Source organism: Crinia signifera, chromosome 4 (genome assembly GCF_055691185.1).
Source record: "Crinia signifera chromosome 4, ASM5569118v1, whole genome shotgun sequence".
Classification (NCBI taxonomy): Eukaryota; Metazoa; Chordata; class Amphibia; order Anura; family Myobatrachidae; genus Crinia; species Crinia signifera.
Genome location: NC_139220.1, coordinates 294,880,766 through 294,895,955, shown reverse-complemented (window position 1 = coordinate 294,895,955; position 15,190 = coordinate 294,880,766). Strand labels below are relative to the sequence as shown.

At 40.2% G+C, this 15,190-nt stretch overlaps 36 non-coding genes across 36 annotated transcripts; 15 read left to right on the top strand and 21 right to left on the bottom strand.

The window, feature by feature from the left end:
• Positions 1-88: 88 nt before the first annotated feature.
• On the bottom strand, positions 89-161 carry TRNAM-CAU (transfer RNA methionine (anticodon CAU)). The gene has a single exon. It is a non-coding gene; the product is annotated as a tRNA-Met (tRNA).
• A 115-nt stretch (positions 162-276) lies between these two features.
• Positions 277-348, top strand: TRNAE-UUC (transfer RNA glutamic acid (anticodon UUC)). The gene has a single exon. It is a non-coding gene; the product is annotated as a tRNA-Glu (tRNA).
• A 421-nt stretch (positions 349-769) lies between these two features.
• On the bottom strand, positions 770-842 carry TRNAM-CAU (transfer RNA methionine (anticodon CAU)). The gene has a single exon. It is a non-coding gene; the product is annotated as a tRNA-Met (tRNA).
• A 115-nt stretch (positions 843-957) lies between these two features.
• Positions 958-1,029, top strand: TRNAE-UUC (transfer RNA glutamic acid (anticodon UUC)). Its single transcript has one exon. It is a non-coding gene; the product is annotated as a tRNA-Glu (tRNA).
• A 422-nt stretch (positions 1,030-1,451) lies between these two features.
• On the bottom strand, positions 1,452-1,524 carry TRNAM-CAU (transfer RNA methionine (anticodon CAU)). The gene has a single exon. It is a non-coding gene; the product is annotated as a tRNA-Met (tRNA).
• A 483-nt stretch (positions 1,525-2,007) lies between these two features.
• TRNAM-CAU (transfer RNA methionine (anticodon CAU)) lies at positions 2,008-2,080 on the bottom strand. Its single transcript has one exon. It is a non-coding gene; the product is annotated as a tRNA-Met (tRNA).
• Positions 2,081-2,195: 115 nt separating this feature from the next.
• TRNAE-UUC (transfer RNA glutamic acid (anticodon UUC)) lies at positions 2,196-2,267 on the top strand. Its single transcript has one exon. It is a non-coding gene; the product is annotated as a tRNA-Glu (tRNA).
• Positions 2,268-2,775: 508 nt separating this feature from the next.
• Positions 2,776-2,847, top strand: TRNAE-UUC (transfer RNA glutamic acid (anticodon UUC)). The gene has a single exon. It is a non-coding gene; the product is annotated as a tRNA-Glu (tRNA).
• Positions 2,848-3,268: 421 nt separating this feature from the next.
• On the bottom strand, positions 3,269-3,341 carry TRNAM-CAU (transfer RNA methionine (anticodon CAU)). Its single transcript has one exon. It is a non-coding gene; the product is annotated as a tRNA-Met (tRNA).
• Positions 3,342-3,824: 483 nt separating this feature from the next.
• TRNAM-CAU (transfer RNA methionine (anticodon CAU)) lies at positions 3,825-3,897 on the bottom strand. The gene has a single exon. It is a non-coding gene; the product is annotated as a tRNA-Met (tRNA).
• A 115-nt stretch (positions 3,898-4,012) lies between these two features.
• TRNAE-UUC (transfer RNA glutamic acid (anticodon UUC)) lies at positions 4,013-4,084 on the top strand. Its single transcript has one exon. It is a non-coding gene; the product is annotated as a tRNA-Glu (tRNA).
• Positions 4,085-4,505: 421 nt separating this feature from the next.
• On the bottom strand, positions 4,506-4,578 carry TRNAM-CAU (transfer RNA methionine (anticodon CAU)). The gene has a single exon. It is a non-coding gene; the product is annotated as a tRNA-Met (tRNA).
• Positions 4,579-5,044: 466 nt separating this feature from the next.
• Positions 5,045-5,117, bottom strand: TRNAM-CAU (transfer RNA methionine (anticodon CAU)). Its single transcript has one exon. It is a non-coding gene; the product is annotated as a tRNA-Met (tRNA).
• A 422-nt stretch (positions 5,118-5,539) lies between these two features.
• On the bottom strand, positions 5,540-5,612 carry TRNAM-CAU (transfer RNA methionine (anticodon CAU)). The gene has a single exon. It is a non-coding gene; the product is annotated as a tRNA-Met (tRNA).
• A 466-nt stretch (positions 5,613-6,078) lies between these two features.
• On the bottom strand, positions 6,079-6,151 carry TRNAM-CAU (transfer RNA methionine (anticodon CAU)). Its single transcript has one exon. It is a non-coding gene; the product is annotated as a tRNA-Met (tRNA).
• A 422-nt stretch (positions 6,152-6,573) lies between these two features.
• TRNAM-CAU (transfer RNA methionine (anticodon CAU)) lies at positions 6,574-6,646 on the bottom strand. The gene has a single exon. It is a non-coding gene; the product is annotated as a tRNA-Met (tRNA).
• A 115-nt stretch (positions 6,647-6,761) lies between these two features.
• TRNAE-UUC (transfer RNA glutamic acid (anticodon UUC)) lies at positions 6,762-6,833 on the top strand. The gene has a single exon. It is a non-coding gene; the product is annotated as a tRNA-Glu (tRNA).
• Positions 6,834-7,341: 508 nt separating this feature from the next.
• Positions 7,342-7,413, top strand: TRNAE-UUC (transfer RNA glutamic acid (anticodon UUC)). Its single transcript has one exon. It is a non-coding gene; the product is annotated as a tRNA-Glu (tRNA).
• Positions 7,414-7,834: 421 nt separating this feature from the next.
• Positions 7,835-7,907, bottom strand: TRNAM-CAU (transfer RNA methionine (anticodon CAU)). Its single transcript has one exon. It is a non-coding gene; the product is annotated as a tRNA-Met (tRNA).
• A 483-nt stretch (positions 7,908-8,390) lies between these two features.
• TRNAM-CAU (transfer RNA methionine (anticodon CAU)) lies at positions 8,391-8,463 on the bottom strand. The gene has a single exon. It is a non-coding gene; the product is annotated as a tRNA-Met (tRNA).
• Positions 8,464-8,578: 115 nt separating this feature from the next.
• Positions 8,579-8,650, top strand: TRNAE-UUC (transfer RNA glutamic acid (anticodon UUC)). The gene has a single exon. It is a non-coding gene; the product is annotated as a tRNA-Glu (tRNA).
• Positions 8,651-9,071: 421 nt separating this feature from the next.
• Positions 9,072-9,144, bottom strand: TRNAM-CAU (transfer RNA methionine (anticodon CAU)). Its single transcript has one exon. It is a non-coding gene; the product is annotated as a tRNA-Met (tRNA).
• A 483-nt stretch (positions 9,145-9,627) lies between these two features.
• Positions 9,628-9,700, bottom strand: TRNAM-CAU (transfer RNA methionine (anticodon CAU)). The gene has a single exon. It is a non-coding gene; the product is annotated as a tRNA-Met (tRNA).
• Positions 9,701-9,815: 115 nt separating this feature from the next.
• On the top strand, positions 9,816-9,887 carry TRNAE-UUC (transfer RNA glutamic acid (anticodon UUC)). The gene has a single exon. It is a non-coding gene; the product is annotated as a tRNA-Glu (tRNA).
• Positions 9,888-10,308: 421 nt separating this feature from the next.
• On the bottom strand, positions 10,309-10,381 carry TRNAM-CAU (transfer RNA methionine (anticodon CAU)). Its single transcript has one exon. It is a non-coding gene; the product is annotated as a tRNA-Met (tRNA).
• A 115-nt stretch (positions 10,382-10,496) lies between these two features.
• TRNAE-UUC (transfer RNA glutamic acid (anticodon UUC)) lies at positions 10,497-10,568 on the top strand. Its single transcript has one exon. It is a non-coding gene; the product is annotated as a tRNA-Glu (tRNA).
• Positions 10,569-11,076: 508 nt separating this feature from the next.
• TRNAE-UUC (transfer RNA glutamic acid (anticodon UUC)) lies at positions 11,077-11,148 on the top strand. Its single transcript has one exon. It is a non-coding gene; the product is annotated as a tRNA-Glu (tRNA).
• A 421-nt stretch (positions 11,149-11,569) lies between these two features.
• On the bottom strand, positions 11,570-11,642 carry TRNAM-CAU (transfer RNA methionine (anticodon CAU)). Its single transcript has one exon. It is a non-coding gene; the product is annotated as a tRNA-Met (tRNA).
• Positions 11,643-12,125: 483 nt separating this feature from the next.
• TRNAM-CAU (transfer RNA methionine (anticodon CAU)) lies at positions 12,126-12,198 on the bottom strand. The gene has a single exon. It is a non-coding gene; the product is annotated as a tRNA-Met (tRNA).
• Positions 12,199-12,313: 115 nt separating this feature from the next.
• On the top strand, positions 12,314-12,385 carry TRNAE-UUC (transfer RNA glutamic acid (anticodon UUC)). Its single transcript has one exon. It is a non-coding gene; the product is annotated as a tRNA-Glu (tRNA).
• Positions 12,386-12,893: 508 nt separating this feature from the next.
• TRNAE-UUC (transfer RNA glutamic acid (anticodon UUC)) lies at positions 12,894-12,965 on the top strand. Its single transcript has one exon. It is a non-coding gene; the product is annotated as a tRNA-Glu (tRNA).
• A 421-nt stretch (positions 12,966-13,386) lies between these two features.
• Positions 13,387-13,459, bottom strand: TRNAM-CAU (transfer RNA methionine (anticodon CAU)). Its single transcript has one exon. It is a non-coding gene; the product is annotated as a tRNA-Met (tRNA).
• A 483-nt stretch (positions 13,460-13,942) lies between these two features.
• TRNAM-CAU (transfer RNA methionine (anticodon CAU)) lies at positions 13,943-14,015 on the bottom strand. Its single transcript has one exon. It is a non-coding gene; the product is annotated as a tRNA-Met (tRNA).
• Positions 14,016-14,130: 115 nt separating this feature from the next.
• Positions 14,131-14,202, top strand: TRNAE-UUC (transfer RNA glutamic acid (anticodon UUC)). The gene has a single exon. It is a non-coding gene; the product is annotated as a tRNA-Glu (tRNA).
• Positions 14,203-14,623: 421 nt separating this feature from the next.
• On the bottom strand, positions 14,624-14,696 carry TRNAM-CAU (transfer RNA methionine (anticodon CAU)). Its single transcript has one exon. It is a non-coding gene; the product is annotated as a tRNA-Met (tRNA).
• Positions 14,697-14,811: 115 nt separating this feature from the next.
• Positions 14,812-14,883, top strand: TRNAE-UUC (transfer RNA glutamic acid (anticodon UUC)). Its single transcript has one exon. It is a non-coding gene; the product is annotated as a tRNA-Glu (tRNA).
• Positions 14,884-15,190: the final 307 nt, after the last annotated feature.

The following is a 15,190-nucleotide window of genomic DNA, read 5'->3' as shown; positions in this document are numbered from 1 at the left end:
TTAGGCAACTTTATCAGAAACAGAGTATAATTCTCAAATTCCAATGCACTCTTGTGAGGACAAAAGTCATGACAGACATCAAAAAGAATGCCCTTTGTGAGGCTTGAACTCACGACCTTCAGATTATGAGACTGACGCGCTACCTACTGCGCTAACAAGGCAACTTCTTGGTTGTTTTTGGTTTCAACAAGGTACTGCACTTAGCATGAATAAATGTACACTGTCGGCAAGACAAATTTTGCTTGTATGAAACATTGAATTCAGTAGCTTTCAGCTTCCCATATGGTCTAGCGGTCAGGATTCCTGGTTTTCACCCAGGCGGCCCGGGTTCGACTCCCGGTATGGGAATGGAACCTTATTGTTAATTCAAGAGAGAATCAAAAGCATCGGAGCAAAAAAACTTCTGTTTGGTGTACTTCCAATTGCACATGTGATGCACTGCTTCCAGTTGCGGCAAGTTTTTGGAATACTGATATGTCATCACGATTGTCCTTGACTCAAGACTTGTAACATTTCCAGATGTCTTGGAACTGCATGAGAAATGGAATTGTGGCTCACTAAGAACAAAAATTATGAAAACAAACAGAACAATGCTTTATGCCCCCTTTTTTCCTCTATTACACAAATTTCCAGAAAAAAGTCCTATTCAACAAGGAAAATGCCGTCAGTTCCAATAGGTGTTCAGGCAACTTTATCAGAAACAGAGTTTAATTCTCAAATTCCAATGCACTCTTGTGAGGACAAAAGTCATGACAGACATCAAAAAGAATGCCCTGTGTGAGGCTTGAACTCACGACCTTCAGATTATGAGACTGACGCGCTACCTACTGCGCTAACAAGGCAACTTCTTGGATGTGTTTGGTTTCAACAAGGTACTGCACTTAGCATTAATAAATGTACACTGTCGGCAAGACAAATTTTGCTTGAATGAAACATTGAAGTCAGTAGCTTTCAGCTTCCCATATGGTCTAGCGGTCAGGATTCCTGGTTTTCACCCAGGCGGCCCGGGTTTGACTCCCGGTATGCGAATGGAACCTTATTGTTAATTCAAGAGAGAATCAAAAGCATCGGAGCAAAAAAACTTCTGTTTGGTGTACTTCCAATTGCACATGTGATGCACTGCTTCCAGTTGCGACAAGTTTTTGGAATACTGATATGTCATCACGATTGTCCTTGACTCAAGACTTGTAACATTTCCAGATGTCTTGGAACTGCATGAGAAATGGAATTGTGGCTCACTAAGAACAGAAATTATGAAAAAAAAACAGAACAATGCTTTATGCCCCCTTTTTTCCTCTATTACACAAATTTCCAGAACAAAGTCCTATTCAACAAGGAAAATGCCGTCAGTTCCAATAGGTGTTCAGGCAACTTTATCAGAAACAGAGTTTAATTCTCAAATTCCAATGAACTCTTGTGAGGACAAAAGTCATGACAGACATCAAAAAGAATGCCCTGTGTGAGGCTTGAACTCACGACCTTCAGATTATGAGACTGACGCGCTACCTACTGCGCTAACAAGGCAACGTCTTGGATGTGTTTGGTTTCAACAAGGTACTGCACTTGGCATGAATAAATGTACACTGTCGGCAAGACAAATTTTGCTTGAATGAAACATTGAAGTCAGTAGCTTTCAGCTTCCCATATGGTCTAGCGGTCAGGATTCCTGGTTTTCACTGCTTCCAGTTGCGACAAGTTTTTGGAATACTGATATGTCATCACGATTGTCCTTGACTCAAGACTTGTAACATTTCCAGATGTCTTGGAACTGCATGAGAAATGGAATTGTGGCTTACTAAGAACAAAAATTATGAAAAAAAACAGAACAATGCTTTATGCCCCCTTTTTTCCTCTATTACACAAATTTCCAGAACAAAGTCCTATTCAACAAGGAAAATGCCGTCAGTTCCAATAGGTGTTCAGGCAACTTTATCAGAAACAGAGTTTAATTCTCAAATTCCAATGAACTCTTGTGAGGACAAAAGTCATGACAGACATCAAAAAGAATGCCCTGTGTGAGGCTTGAACTCACGACCTTCAGATTATGAGACTGACGCGCTACCTACTGCGCTAACAAGGCAACTTCTTGGTTGTTTTTGGTTTCAACAAGGTACTGCACTTAGCATGAATAAATGTACACTGTCGGCAAGACAAATTTTGCTTGTATGAAACATTGAATTCAGTAGCTTTCAGCTTCCCATATGGTCTAGCGGTCAGGATTCCTGGTTTTCACCCAGGCGGCCCGGGTTCGACTCCCGGTATGGGAATGGAACCTTATTGTTAATTCAAGAGAGAATCAAAAGCATCGGAGCAAAAAAACTTCTGTTTGGTGTACTTCCAATTGCACATGTGATGCACTGCTTCCAGTTGCGACAAGTTTTTGGAATACTGATATGTCATCACGATTGTCCTTGACTCAAGACTTGTAACATTTCCAGATGTCTTGGAACTGCATGAGAAATGGAAATGGAACCTTATTGTTAATTCAAGAGAGAATCAAAAGCATCGGAGCAAAAAAACTTCTGTTTGGTGTACTTCCAATTGCACATGTGATGCACTGCTTTCAGTTGCGACAAGTTTTTGGAATACTGATATGTCATCACGATTGTCCTTGACTCAAGACTTGTAACATTTCCAGATGTCTTGGAACTGCATGAGAAATGGAATTGGTTGTGTTTGGTTTCAACAAGGTACTGCACTTAGCATGAATAAATGTACACTGTCGGAAAGACAAATTTTGCTTGTATGAAACATTGAAGTCAGCAGCTTTCAGCTTCCCATATGGTCTAGCGGTCAGGATTCCTGGTTTTCACCCAGGTGGCCCGGGTTCGACTCCCGGTATGGGAATGGAACCTTATTGTTAATTCAAGAGAGAATCAAAAGCATCGGAGCAAAAAAACTTCTGTTTGGTGTACTTCCAATTGCACATGTGATGCACTGCTTCCAGTTGCGACAAGTTTTTGGAATACTGATATGTCATCACGATTGTCCTTGACTCAAGACTTGTAACATTTCCAGATGTCTTGGAACTGCATGAGAAATGGAATTGTGGCTCACTAAGAACAAAAATTATGAAAAAGACCAGAACAATGCTTTATGCCCCCTTTTTTCCTCTATTACACAAATTTCCAGAACAAAGTCCTATTCAACAAGGAAAATGCCGTCAGTTCCAATAGGTGTTAAGGCAACTTTATCAGAAACAGAGTATAATTCTCAAATTCCAATGCACTCTTGTGAGGACAAAAGTCATGACAGACATCAAAAAGAATGCCCTTTGTGAGGCTTGAACTCATGACCTTCAGATTATGAGACTGACGCGCTACCTACTGCGCTAACAAGGCAACTTCTTGAATGTGTTTGGTTTCAACAAGGTACTGCACTTAGCATGAATAAATGTACACTGTCGGCAAGACAAATTTTGCTTGAATGAAACATTGAAGTCAGTAGCTTTCAGCTTCCCATATGGTCTAGCGGTCAGGATTCCTGGTTTTCACTGCTTCCAGTTGCGACAAGTTTTTGGAATACTGATATGTCATCACGATTGTCCTTGACTCAAGACTTGTAACATTTCCAGATGTCTTGGAACTGCATGAGAAATGGAATTGTGGCTTACTAAGAACAAAAATTATGAAAAAAAACAGAACAATGCTTTATGCCCCCTTTTTTCCTCTATTACACAAATTTCCAGAACAAAGTCCTATTCAACAAGGAAAATGCCGTCAGTTCCAATAGGTGTTCAGGCAACTTTATCAGAAACAGAGTTTAATTCTCAAATTCCAATGAACTCTTGTGAGGACAAAAGTCATGACAGACATCAAAAAGAATGCCCTGTGTGAGGCTTGAACTCACGACCTTCAGATTATGAGACTGACGCGCTACCTACTGCGCTAACAAGGCAACTTCTTGGATGTGTTTGGTTTCAACAAGGTACTGCACTTGGCATGAATAAATGTACACTGTCGGCAAGACAAATTTTGCTTGTATAAAACATTGAATTCAGTAGCTTTCAGCTTCCCATATGGTCTAGTGGTCAGGATTCCTGGTTTTCACCCAGGCGGCCCGGGTTCGACTCCCGGTATGGGAATGGAACCTTATTGTTAATTCAAGAGAGAATCAAAAGCATCGGAGCAAAAAAACTTCTGTTTGGTGTACTTCCAATTGCACATGTGATGCACTGCTTCCAGTTGCGGCAAGTTTTTGGAATACTGATATGTCATCACGATTGTCCTTGACTCAAGACTTGTAACATTTCCAGATGTCTTGGAACTGCATGAGAAATGGAATTGTGGCTCACTAAGAACAAAAATTATGAAAACAAACAGAACAATGCTTTATGCCCCCTTTTTTCCTCTATTACACAAATTTCCAGAAAAAAGTCCTATTCAACAAGGAAAATGCCGTCAGTTCCAATAGGTGTTTAGGCAACTTTATCAGAAACAGAGTATAATTCTCAAATTCCAATGCACTCTTGTGAGGACAAAAGTCATGACAGACATCAAAAAGAATGCCCTTTGTGAGGCTTGAACTCACGACCTTCAGATTATGAGACTGACGCGCTACCTACTGCGCTAACAAGGCAACTTCTTGGTTGTGTTTGGTTTCAACAAGGTACTGCACTTAGCATGAATAAATGTACACTGTCGGCAAGACAAATTTTGCTTGTATGAAACATTGAAACATTTGGTGTACTTCCAATTGCACATGTGATGCACTGCTTCCAGTTGCGACAAGTTTTTGGAATACTGATATGTAATCACGATTGTCCTTGACTCAAGACTTGTAACATTTCCAGATGTCTTGGAACTGCATGAGAAATGGAATTGTGGGGCTCACTAAGAACAGAAATTATGAAAAAAAACAGAACAATGCTTTATGCCCCCTTTTTTCCTCTATTACACAAATTTCCAGAACAAAGTCCTATTCAACAAGGAAAATGCCGTCAGTTCCAATAGGTGTTCAGGCAACTTTATCAGAAACAGAGTTTAATTCTCAAATTCCAATGAACTCTTGTGAGGACAAAAGTCATGACAGACATCAAAAAGAATGCCCTGTGTGAGGCTTGAACTCACGACCTTCAGATTATGAGACTGACGCGCTACCTACTGTGCTAACAAGGCAACTTCTTGGATGTGTTTGGTTTCAACAAGGTACTGCACTTGGCATGAAAAAACTTCTGTTTGGTGTACTTCCAATTGCACATGTGATGCACTGCTTCCAGTTGCGGCAAGTTTTTGGAATACTGATATGTCATCACGATTGTCCTTGACTCAAGACTTGTAACATTTCCAGATGTCTTGGAACTGCATGAGAAATGGAATTGTGGCTCACTAAGAACAAAAATTATGAAAACAAACAGAACAATGCTTTATGCCCCCTTTTTTCCTCTATTACACAAATTTCCAGAAAAAAGTCCTATTCAACAAGGAAAATGCCGTCAGTTCCAATAGGTGTTTAGGCAACTTTATCAGAAACAGAGTATAATTCTCAAATTCCAATGCACTCTTGTGAGGACAAAAGTCATGACAGACATCAAAAAGAATGCCCTTTGTGAGGCTTGAACTCACGACCTTCAGATTATGAGACTGACGCGCTACCTACTGCGCTAACAAGGCAACTTCTTGGTTGTGTTTGGTTTCAACAAGGTACTGCACTTAGCATGAATAAATGTACACTGTCGGCAAGACAAATTTTGCTTGTATGAAACATTGAAACATTTGGTGTACTTCCAATTGCACATGTGATGCACTGCTTCCAGTTGCGACAAGTTTTTGGAATACTGATATGTAATCACGATTGTCCTTGACTCAAGACTTGTAACATTTCCAGATGTCTTGGAACTGCATGAGAAATGGAATTGTGGGGCTCACTAAGAACAGAAATTATGAAAAAAAACAGAACAATGCTTTATGCCCCCTTTTTTCCTCTATTACACAAATTTCCAGAACAAAGTCCTATTCAACAAGGAAAATGCCGTCAGTTCCAATAGGTGTTCAGGCAACTTTATCAGAAACAGAGTTTAATTCTCAAATTCCAATGAACTCTTGTGAGGACAAAAGTCATGACAGACATCAAAAAGAATGCCCTGTGTGAGGCTTGAACTCACGACCTTCAGATTATGAGACTGACGCGCTACCTACTGTGCTAACAAGGCAACTTCTTGGATGTGTTTGGTTTCAACAAGGTACTGCACTTGGCATGAAAAAACTTCTGTTTGGTGTACTTCCAATTGCACATGTGATGCACTGCTTCCAGTTGCGGCAAGTTTTTGGAATACTGATATGTCATCACGATTGTCCTTGACTCAAGACTTGTAACATTTCCAGATGTCTTGGAACTGCATGAGAAATGGAATTGTGGCTCACTAAGAACAAAAATTATGAAAACAAACAGAACAATGCTTTATGCCCCCTTTTTTCCTCTATTACACAAATTTCCAGAAAAAAGTCCTATTCAACAAGGAAAATGCCGTCAGTTCCAATAGGTGTTTAGGCAACTTTATCAGAAACAGAGTATAATTCTCAAATTCCAATGCACTCTTGTGAGGACAAAAGTCATGACAGACATCAAAAAGAATGCCCTTTGTGAGGCTTGAACTCACGACCTTCAGATTATGAGACTGACGCGCTACCTACTGCGCTAACAAGGCAACTTCTTGGTTGTTTTTGGTTTCAACAAGGTACTGCACTTAGCATGAATAAATGTACACTGTCGGCAAGACAAATTTTGCTTGTATGAAACATTGAATTCAGTAGCTTTCAGCTTCCCATATGGTCTAGCGGTCAGGATTCCTGGTTTTCACCCAGGCGGCCCGGGTTCGACTCCCGGTATGGGAATGGAACCTTATTGTTAATTCAAGAGAGAATCAAAAGCATCGGAGCAAAAAAACTTCTGTTTGGTGTACTTCCAATTGCACATGTGATGCACTGCTTCCAGTTGCGACAAGTTTTTGGAATACTGATATGTCATCACGATTGTCCTTGACTCAAGACTTGTAACATTTCCAGATGTCTTGGAACTGCATGAGAAATGGAAATGGAACCTTATTGTTAATTCAAGAGAGAATCAAAAGCATCGGAGCAAAAAAACTTCTGTTTGGTGTACTTCCAATTGCACATGTGATGCACTGCTTTCAGTTGCGACAAGTTTTTGGAATACTGATATGTCATCACGATTGTCCTTGACTCAAGACTTGTAACATTTCCAGATGTCTTGGAACTGCATGAGAAATGGAATTGGTTGTGTTTGGTTTCAACAAGGTACTGCACTTAGCATGAATAAATGTACACTGTCGGAAAGACAAATTTTGCTTGTATGAAACATTGAAGTCAGCAGCTTTCAGCTTCCCATATGGTCTAGCGGTCAGGATTCCTGGTTTTCACCCAGGTGGCCCGGGTTCGACTCCCGGTATGGGAATGGAACCTTATTGTTAATTCAAGAGAGAATCAAAAGCATCGGAGCAAAAAAACTTCTGTTTGGTGTACTTCCAATTGCACATGTGATGCACTGCTTCCAGTTGCGACAAGTTTTTGGAATACTGATATGTCATCACGATTGTCCTTGACTCAAGACTTGTAACATTTCCAGATGTCTTGGAACTGCATGAGAAATGGAATTGTGGCTCACTAAGAACAAAAATTATGAAAAAGACCAGAACAATGCTTTATGCCCCCTTTTTTCCTCTATTACACAAATTTCCAGAACAAAGTCCTATTCAACAAGGAAAATGCCGTCAGTTCCAATAGGTGTTAAGGCAACTTTATCAGAAACAGAGTATAATTCTCAAATTCCAATGCACTCTTGTGAGGACAAAAGTCATGACAGACATCAAAAAGAATGCCCTTTGTGAGGCTTGAACTCATGACCTTCAGATTATGAGACTGACGCGCTACCTACTGCGCTAACAAGGCAACTTCTTGAATGTGTTTGGTTTCAACAAGGTACTGCACTTAGCATGAATAAATGTACACTGTCGGCAAGACAAATTTTGCTTGAATGAAACATTGAAGTCAGTAGCTTTCAGCTTCCCATATGGTCTAGCGGTCAGGATTCCTGGTTTTCACTGCTTCCAGTTGCGACAAGTTTTTGGAATACTGATATGTCATCACGATTGTCCTTGACTCAAGACTTGTAACATTTCCAGATGTCTTGGAACTGCATGAGAAATGGAATTGTGGCTTACTAAGAACAAAAATTATGAAAAAAAACAGAACAATGCTTTATGCCCCCTTTTTTCCTCTATTACACAAATTTCCAGAACAAAGTCCTATTCAACAAGGAAAATGCCGTCAGTTCCAATAGGTGTTCAGGCAACTTTATCAGAAACAGAGTTTAATTCTCAAATTCCAATGAACTCTTGTGAGGACAAAAGTCATGACAGACATCAAAAAGAATGCCCTGTGTGAGGCTTGAACTCACGACCTTCAGATTATGAGACTGACGCGCTACCTACTGCGCTAACAAGGCAACTTCTTGGTTGTTTTTGGTTTCAACAAGGTACTGCACTTAGCATGAATAAATGTACACTGTCGGCAAGACAAATTTTGCTTGTATGAAACATTGAATTCAGTAGCTTTCAGCTTCCCATATGGTCTAGCGGTCAGGATTCCTGGTTTTCACCCAGGCGGCCCGGGTTCGACTCCCGGTATGGGAATGGAACCTTATTGTTAATTCAAGAGAGAATCAAAAGCATCGGAGCAAAAAAACTTCTGTTTGGTGTACTTCCAATTGCACATGTGATGCACTGCTTCCAGTTGCGACAAGTTTTTGGAATACTGATATGTCATCACGATTGTCCTTGACTCAAGACTTGTAACATTTCCAGATGTCTTGGAACTGCATGAGAAATGGAATTGTGGCTCACTAAGAACAAAAATTATGAAAAAGACCAGAACAATGCTTTATGCCCCCTTTTTTCCTCTATTACACAAATTTCCAGAACAAAGTCCTATTCAACAAGGAAAATGCCGTCAGTTCCAATAGGTGTTAAGGCAACTTTATCAGAAACAGAGTATAATTCTCAAATTCCAATGCACTCTTGTGAGGACAAAAGTCATGACAGACATCAAAAAGAATGCCCTTTGTGAGGCTTGAACTCATGACCTTCAGATTATGAGACTGACGCGCTACCTACTGCGCTAACAAGGCAACTTCTTGAATGTGTTTGGTTTCAACAAGGTACTGCACTTAGCATGAATAAATGTACACTGTCGGCAAGACAAATTTTGCTTGAATGAAACATTGAAGTCAGTAGCTTTCAGCTTCCCATATGGTCTAGCGGTCAGGATTCCTGGTTTTCACTGCTTCCAGTTGCGACAAGTTTTTGGAATACTGATATGTCATCACGATTGTCCTTGACTCAAGACTTGTAACATTTCCAGATGTCTTGGAACTGCATGAGAAATGGAATTGTGGCTTACTAAGAACAAAAATTATGAAAAAAAACAGAACAATGCTTTATGCCCCCTTTTTTCCTCTATTACACAAATTTCCAGAACAAAGTCCTATTCAACAAGGAAAATGCCGTCAGTTCCAATAGGTGTTCAGGCAACTTTATCAGAAACAGAGTTTAATTCTCAAATTCCAATGAACTCTTGTGAGGACAAAAGTCATGACAGACATCAAAAAGAATGCCCTGTGTGAGGCTTGAACTCACGACCTTCAGATTATGAGACTGACGCGCTACCTACTGCGCTAACAAGGCAACTTCTTGGATGTGTTTGGTTTCAACAAGGTACTGCACTTGGCATGAATAAATGTACACTGTCGGCAAGACAAATTTTGCTTGTATAAAACATTGAATTCAGTAGCTTTCAGCTTCCCATATGGTCTAGTGGTCAGGATTCCTGGTTTTCACCCAGGCGGCCCGGGTTCGACTCCCGGTATGGGAATGGAACCTTATTGTTAATTCAAGAGAGAATCAAAAGCATCGGAGCAAAAAAACTTCTGTTTGGTGTACTTCCAATTGCACATGTGATGCACTGCTTCCAGTTGCGGCAAGTTTTTGGAATACTGATATGTCATCACGATTGTCCTTGACTCAAGACTTGTAACATTTCCAGATGTCTTGGAACTGCATGAGAAATGGAATTGTGGCTCACTAAGAACAAAAATTATGAAAACAAACAGAACAATGCTTTATGCCCCCTTTTTTCCTCTATTACACAAATTTCCAGAAAAAAGTCCTATTCAACAAGGAAAATGCCGTCAGTTCCAATAGGTGTTTAGGCAACTTTATCAGAAACAGAGTATAATTCTCAAATTCCAATGCACTCTTGTGAGGACAAAAGTCATGACAGACATCAAAAAGAATGCCCTTTGTGAGGCTTGAACTCACGACCTTCAGATTATGAGACTGACGCGCTACCTACTGCGCTAACAAGGCAACTTCTTGGTTGTTTTTGGTTTCAACAAGGTACTGCACTTAGCATGAATAAATGTACACTGTCGGCAAGACAAATTTTGCTTGTATGAAACATTGAATTCAGTAGCTTTCAGCTTCCCATATGGTCTAGCGGTCAGGATTCCTGGTTTTCACCCAGGCGGCCCGGGTTCGACTCCCGGTATGGGAATGGAACCTTATTGTTAATTCAAGAGAGAATCAAAAGCATCGGAGCAAAAAAACTTCTGTTTGGTGTACTTCCAATTGCACATGTGATGCACTGCTTCCAGTTGCGACAAGTTTTTGGAATACTGATATGTCATCACGATTGTCCTTGACTCAAGACTTGTAACATTTCCAGATGTCTTGGAACTGCATGAGAAATGGAAATGGAACCTTATTGTTAATTCAAGAGAGAATCAAAAGCATCGGAGCAAAAAAACTTCTGTTTGGTGTACTTCCAATTGCACATGTGATGCACTGCTTTCAGTTGCGACAAGTTTTTGGAATACTGATATGTCATCACGATTGTCCTTGACTCAAGACTTGTAACATTTCCAGATGTCTTGGAACTGCATGAGAAATGGAATTGGTTGTGTTTGGTTTCAACAAGGTACTGCACTTAGCATGAATAAATGTACACTGTCGGAAAGACAAATTTTGCTTGTATGAAACATTGAAGTCAGCAGCTTTCAGCTTCCCATATGGTCTAGCGGTCAGGATTCCTGGTTTTCACCCAGGTGGCCCGGGTTCGACTCCCGGTATGGGAATGGAACCTTATTGTTAATTCAAGAGAGAATCAAAAGCATCGGAGCAAAAAAACTTCTGTTTGGTGTACTTCCAATTGCACATGTGATGCACTGCTTCCAGTTGCGACAAGTTTTTGGAATACTGATATGTCATCACGATTGTCCTTGACTCAAGACTTGTAACATTTCCAGATGTCTTGGAACTGCATGAGAAATGGAATTGTGGCTCACTAAGAACAAAAATTATGAAAAAGACCAGAACAATGCTTTATGCCCCCTTTTTTCCTCTATTACACAAATTTCCAGAACAAAGTCCTATTCAACAAGGAAAATGCCGTCAGTTCCAATAGGTGTTAAGGCAACTTTATCAGAAACAGAGTATAATTCTCAAATTCCAATGCACTCTTGTGAGGACAAAAGTCATGACAGACATCAAAAAGAATGCCCTTTGTGAGGCTTGAACTCATGACCTTCAGATTATGAGACTGACGCGCTACCTACTGCGCTAACAAGGCAACTTCTTGAATGTGTTTGGTTTCAACAAGGTACTGCACTTAGCATGAATAAATGTACACTGTCGGCAAGACAAATTTTGCTTGAATGAAACATTGAAGTCAGTAGCTTTCAGCTTCCCATATGGTCTAGCGGTCAGGATTCCTGGTTTTCACTGCTTCCAGTTGCGACAAGTTTTTGGAATACTGATATGTCATCACGATTGTCCTTGACTCAAGACTTGTAACATTTCCAGATGTCTTGGAACTGCATGAGAAATGGAATTGTGGCTTACTAAGAACAAAAATTATGAAAAAAAACAGAACAATGCTTTATGCCCCCTTTTTTCCTCTATTACACAAATTTCCAGAACAAAGTCCTATTCAACAAGGAAAATGCCGTCAGTTCCAATAGGTGTTCAGGCAACTTTATCAGAAACAGAGTTTAATTCTCAAATTCCAATGAACTCTTGTGAGGACAAAAGTCATGACAGACATCAAAAAGAATGCCCTGTGTGAGGCTTGAACTCACGACCTTCAGATTATGAGACTGACGCGCTACCTACTGCGCTAACAAGGCAACTTCTTGGTTGTTTTTGGTTTCAACAAGGTACTGCACTTAGCATGAATAAATGTACACTGTCGGCAAGACAAATTTTGCTTGTATGAAACATTGAATTCAGTAGCTTTCAGCTTCCCATATGGTCTAGCGGTCAGGATTCCTGGTTTTCACCCAGGCGGCCCGGGTTCGACTCCCGGTATGGGAATGGAAGCTTATTGTTAATTCAAGAGAGAATCAAAAGCATCGGAGCAAAAAAACTTCTGTTTGGTGTACTTCCAATTGCACATGTGATGCACTGCTTCCAGTTGCGACAAGTTTTTGGAATACTGATATGTCATCACGATTGTCCTTGACTCAAGACTTGTAACATTTCTAGATGTCTTGGAACTGCATGAGAAATGGAAATGGAACCTTATTGTTAATTCAAGAGAGAATCAAAAGCATCGGAGCAAAAAAACTTCTGTTTGGTGTACTTCCAATTGCACATGTGATGCACTGCTTTCAGTTGCGACAAGTTTTTGGAATACTGATATGTCATCACGATTGTCCTTGACTCAAGACTTGTAACATTTCCAGATGTCTTGGAACTGCATGAGAAATGGAATTGGTTGTGTTTGGTTTCAACAAGGTACTGCACTTAGCATGAATAAATGTACACTGTCGGAAAGACAAATTTTGCTTGTATGAAACATTGAAGTCAGCAGCTTTCAGCTTCCCATATGGTCTAGCGGTCAGGATTCCTGGTTTTCACCCAGGTGGCCCGGGTTCGACTCCCGGTATGGGAATGGAACCTTATTGTTAATTCAAGAGAGAATCAAAAGCATCGGAGCAAAAAAACTTCTGTTTGGTGTACTTCCAATTGCACATGTGATGCACTGCTTCCAGTTGCGACAAGTTTTTGGAATACTGATATGTCATCACGATTGTCCTTGACTCAAGACTTGTAACATTTCCAGATGTCTTGGAACTGCATGAGAAATGGAATTGTGGCTCACTAAGAACAAAAATTATGAAAAAGACCAGAACAATGCTTTATGCCCCCTTTTTTCCTCTATTACACAAATTTCCAGAACAAAGTCCTATTCAACAAGGAAAATGCCGTCAGTTCCAATAGGTGTTAAGGCAACTTTATCAGAAACAGAGTATAATTCTCAAATTCCAATGCACTCTTGTGAGGACAAAAGTCATGACAGACATCAAAAAGAATGCCCTTTGTGAGGCTTGAACTCATGACCTTCAGATTATGAGACTGACGCGCTACCTACTGCGCTAACAAGGCAACTTCTTGAATGTGTTTGGTTTCAACAAGGTACTGCACTTAGCATGAATAAATGTACACTGTCGGCAAGACAAATTTTGCTTGAATGAAACATTGAAGTCAGTAGCTTTCAGCTTCCCATATGGTCTAGCGGTCAGGATTCCTGGTTTTCACTGCTTCCAGTTGCGACAAGTTTTTGGAATACTGATATGTCATCACGATTGTCCTTGACTCAAGACTTGTAACATTTCCAGATGTCTTGGAACTGCATGAGAAATGGAATTGTGGCTTACTAAGAACAAAAATTATGAAAAAAAACAGAACAATGCTTTATGCCCCCTTTTTTCCTCTATTACACAAATTTCCAGAACAAAGTCCTATTCAACAAGGAAAATGCCGTCAGTTCCAATAGGTGTTCAGGCAACTTTATCAGAAACAGAGTTTAATTCTCAAATTCCAATGAACTCTTGTGAGGACAAAAGTCATGACAGACATCAAAAAGAATGCCCTGTGTGAGGCTTGAACTCACGACCTTCAGATTATGAGACTGACGCGCTACCTACTGCGCTAACAAGGCAACTTCTTGGATGTGTTTGGTTTCAACAAGGTACTGCACTTGGCATGAATAAATGTACACTGTCGGCAAGACAAATTTTGCTTGTATAAAACATTGAATTCAGTAGCTTTCAGCTTCCCATATGGTCTAGTGGTCAGGATTCCTGGTTTTCACCCAGGCGGCCCGGGTTCGACTCCCGGTATGGGAATGGAACCTTATTGTTAATTCAAGAGAGAATCAAAAGCATCGGAGCAAAAAAACTTCTGTTTGGTGTACTTCCAATTGCACATGTGATGCACTGCTTCCAGTTGCGGCAAGTTTTTGGAATACTGATATGTCATCACGATTGTCCTTGACTCAAGACTTGTAACATTTCCAGATGTCTTGGAACTGCATGAGAAATGGAATTGTGGCTCACTAAGAACAAAAATTATGAAAACAAACAGAACAATGCTTTATGCCCCCTTTTTTCCTCTATTACACAAATTTCCAGAAAAAAGTCCTATTCAACAAGGAAAATGCCGTCAGTTCCAATAGGTGTTTAGGCAACTTTATCAGAAACAGAGTATAATTCTCAAATTCCAATGCACTCTTGTGAGGACAAAAGTCATGACAGACATCAAAAAGAATGCCCTTTGTGAGGCTTGAACTCACGACCTTCAGATTATGAGACTGACGCGCTACCTACTGCGCTAACAAGGCAACTTCTTGGTTGTGTTTGGTTTCAACAAGGTACTGCACTTAGCATGAATAAATGTACACTGTCGGCAAGACAAATTTTGCTTGTATGAAACATTGAATTCAGTAGCTTTCAGCTTCCCATATGGTCTAGTGGTCAGGATTCCTGGTTTTCACCCAGGCGGCCCGGGTTCGACTCCCGGTATGGGAATGGAACCTTATTGTTAATTCAAGAGAGAATCAAAAGCATCGGAGCAAAAAAACTTCTGTTTGGTGTACTTCCAATTGCACATGTGATGCACTGCTTCCAGTTGCGGCAAGTTTTTGGAATACTGATATGTCATCACGATTGTCCTTGACTCAAGACTTGTAACATTTCCAGATGTCTTGGAACTGCATGAGAAATGGAATTGTGGCTCACTAAGAACAAAAATTATGAAAACAAACAGAACAATGCTTTATGCCCCCTTTTTTCCTCTATTACACAAATTTCCAGAAAAAAGTCCTATTCAACAAGG